The sequence below is a fragment of the Vulpes vulpes genome, chromosome 2 (genome assembly GCF_048418805.1).
Source record: "Vulpes vulpes isolate BD-2025 chromosome 2, VulVul3, whole genome shotgun sequence".
Lineage (NCBI taxonomy): Eukaryota > Metazoa > Chordata > Mammalia > Carnivora > Canidae > Vulpes > Vulpes vulpes.
Genome location: NC_132781.1, coordinates 82,834,907 through 82,838,710, shown reverse-complemented (window position 1 = coordinate 82,838,710; position 3,804 = coordinate 82,834,907). Strand labels below are relative to the sequence as shown.

General features: G+C 40.0%; 1 pseudogene; it reads right to left on the bottom strand.

Annotated features, from left to right (window-relative positions):
• Positions 1-1,835: 1,835 nt before the first annotated feature.
• Positions 1,836-2,354, bottom strand: LOC112933376 (large ribosomal subunit protein uL11-like; annotated as a pseudogene).
• Between the last annotated feature and the right edge of the window lie 1,450 nt (positions 2,355-3,804).

The window sequence follows — 3,804 nt, the reverse complement described above, 5'->3', positions numbered from 1 at the left end:
ATTGAACTCCATCGCTGTAACGTTAAAACACTCTTCCTGCAATCTACTATCATTTAGAAATGACTGAGGTCTTAGAGAAAATGCTTCCAATCATTGTAATGCACCTTTAGTCCTATTTGTTAGAACAATGTTGGAAGTACAGAAAAATTGAGAAGATAGTAAAAAAAAAAAAAATTGAGAAGACCCAATACCCACATACCCAACCCCAGCGTCCTCTATTATTAACACCTTACATTAGTATGGTATTAACGAACCAATGTTGACACACCCCATTATTAACTAAAGTCCATAATTTATTCACAGTTGCTAAGTTTTGACCTGATATCTTCTTTCTTTTCTAGGATCCCATCCAGTCTATCGTATTACATTTAATTGTCATGTCTCCTTAGACTCCAATAGGCTGTGACAGTTTCTCACTTTCCATGGTTTTGATCATTCTGACAGGTTTGGAGAGTGCTGGTGAGATGTTTTGTAGGATTCTCCTTCATTGGAATTTTTCTGATGTTTTTCTCATGACTCGACTTGGCTATGGGATTTAGGGAGGAAGATCACAGACATGAAGTGCTGTGCTCATCACATTATATGAAAGATGTATACTAGCATCATGACTCATGACTATTGATGAAAACTCTGGCTGAGAGTGTTTGTCAGACTTCTCTACTGTAAAAATTACTCTTTTCTTCACCTTTCCATACATTACTCTTGGGGGAAGCCACTCCCAACAGCTCACATTTATGGAGTTGGGATTTATGTTCTCCCCCTGTAAGGAAGAAATATCTACATAATTATTTGGCATTTTTCTGCATGAGACACTCATCTCTTCTCCATTTATTAATTTGTTCCATTATTTTTATACACTAGTATAAATTCATAGATACTAATTTTATATTTTGGGTACTAACCTGAGTTATTTTCTTGCTCAAATTTTTCCAATTTGGGCTATGGAGAGCCTTTTAGTTAGCTCCTGTGTCCCTTTGACATGCTCCCACATAACTCCAAAGATATGCTTTGTATTTTTTTGGTTACATTTTTTTTTAATTTTTTTTTTTTTAATTTATGATAGTCACACAGAGAGAGAGAGAGAGAGGCAGAGACACAGGCAGAGGGAGAAGCAGGCTCCATGCACCGGGAGCCCGACGTGGGATTCGATCCCGGGTCTCCAGGATCGCGCCCTGGGCCAAAGGCCGGCGCTAAACCGCTGCGCCACCCAGGGACCCCTTTTGGTTACATTTTTTATTTTTTATTTTATTTTTTATTTTTTGGTTACATTTTTTTTAGTATGTTCTTACTTTCTGCCACACCACTCTTATCTTCTATAATTCCTACCCCGATCCCTGAATCAGCCATTTCTCCAAGGAGCTTCTGGTTCCTTTTATAGGAGAATGGCATTAGAAACCAAGATCTGGGGCAGCCCAGGTGGCTCTGTGGTTTCCTGCCTTCAACCCAGGGCATGATCCTGGAGACCCGGGATCGAGTCCTGCATTAGGTAACCTGCGTAGACCCTGCTTTTCCCTCTGCCTGTGTCTCTGCCTCTCTCTCTCTCTCTCTTTCTCTCTCTCTCTCTCTCTCTCTCTGTGTGTGTCTCTCATGAGTAAATAAATAAAATCTTTAAAAAAAAGAAAAAGAAACCAAGATCTGTGCCCTTTGCCACTGGGTGGACCTCTCAGCTGACAGCAAAAAGAAATGTACTGTAGGTGTGTGTACTATCCTATGTAGATACACATATCTATACATATTTCTAATTGTAACTATAATATATTAAGCTAAATTCTTACTGATGTCTCCAACTCCAATCCATTACTGCGTGAATCGTTCTCACCTCTTCCCCTTGATTATCATAACACATTTTTGTTGTTGTCAAATGACCCTTTATTGAAATATCTTTTTTTGTAGTTTTGACTCGTGGGGTAATCCACTACGCCAGTGTTGATGTCATCTGTGATGTCATGAGGGGGGCAGCCGTCAGCATTGCAGCCCACAGATTGGGCGGCCCCTAGGATCTCTTTAATAGTTCTCTGGCTTCAGATTGGTGCCACATCTATTGGGCAATGTTGACAATCTTTTTAAAAGTGGTATTTCCACTGTGTTTGATGTTTTTCTGTTGCTTTCTGTCTCTTAGTGGTTCCCTGAGGGCTTTAATGACCAGGGCAGAGGCAAAAGGTACCACTTCAATCTGGGCCTGTTCTGAATGGCCAGTCTCACTGTAACCCTCAGACTCTTCCAACCACCAGTTGTCTTGAAGTCAGACCCAGGGGGCCAAACTTTAGGGCCAGGGAAGATGTGGCATTGACTTCTCCACCAGTGTGTGTCAGGTCTATGACTTTGATCTCGTTGGGGTTGAACTTCTGTGCCATGGTGGAGGCAGCTGGTGTCAGATGAATCCAGATTCAGGATAGTTGCACCTCACCTCCTCTGAGCCAGAAGCCAAAAGCTGTAATGCATTTTTAAGAGAACATTTGTTTAATCCTTTTTTTTCCTAATTGCTAATGGGAAGGATAACATTTTATTGTTGGCTTACTATGTTTCAGGCATTGTCCTTAGAACTTTATTTGAATTCTCTCTTTCACGTCTCACACCTGAGACTTAGGGTAGCGAGGACACTCTCCACCTTTTTGTTCAAGTTTCATTTGAACAATTTAATATTGCTATATTTGAAATTTCATATTTACGAAGAGAAAGGAATAAACTGAGAGATACTCAGTAACTTGACCAACATCATGAAGGATCGAGCGCAATAGCCTCTATTTTCTGACTTCAGAGCTGGTCCCTAACTATTGTGCAGACTAACTCCTGGCTTCCAGTCTTCTTTGGCTTCTTGTGGTGGGACTCACTGGGATAAATACAGTTGTTGACACCCTCAGAGCCAGCCAGAGCTGAGGCATTTATATGACCAAGCACATTAGAGATGCCCAATATTTTTTATTGTTTCAGGGTAATATCCATGAACATTTGTTATAACCAAGATATTTTAGAAGAGTTTAATACGTTAAACTCAGAGAAGCTTCTGTTTGTTTGTTATTTATTTTCATGCAAACCTTCCTTCTGACAGCTGCTAGATTCTTTTAAAATATTAAAATTGTGGCTTTTGGGAATATGTGGACTAGGGAAATATGAAAATAATGCATTAGAGGTTAGCAGGGGCAGTCAGAACTGCTTTTTCATACATCCTGAATGTGTGTTAATAAATGGCTATGCCAAATGGTCAGGACAATTACTGCCTTCACTTGTATGAATGTGGCAAGTTTGGCTTCTAAGGTCCATGCATGAGGAAAAATTCAGAGGGAATTTCTCTTGGTCATAAAAGTATATAGATTCCCAGGAGGAAATGTATGCTGACAAGTTGAATTGGGGAAACAATTGTTACCCTGTGATCACTGGCAGTACTGCTTATGTGTTTTAGCCGTGAGTAAATATGAACTCACCTGGGGTTAGGTGGGAACCTGAATTCTCTCGAGCTTTTCTCTAAATGTGAGTATTACCATCTTTTTAGAGCTATATCTTTGCCGTGCCAAATGACTGGTCAGTTCAGTTGTTATTCTCTGTTCTGGTCCTAACCAGCTGTCTAAGAACTTCCCAGGTTATCACGTGGAAGTGATAACTTCTATCATCAGTGTTTGTATAAACTCTGAGCCAGAGATTCTCAACAACAAACACAACAACAACAACAAAAATCCCAGGCAGTTATTGGTCCTCTATTAAGCAAAGCACTTTTAAGAGCACTTTACATGCAATCTTTCATGTTTATGACATGGGCAAACATCTTTAATGTTCATGACATGGGCATTATTATGAAAGGGGCGGATT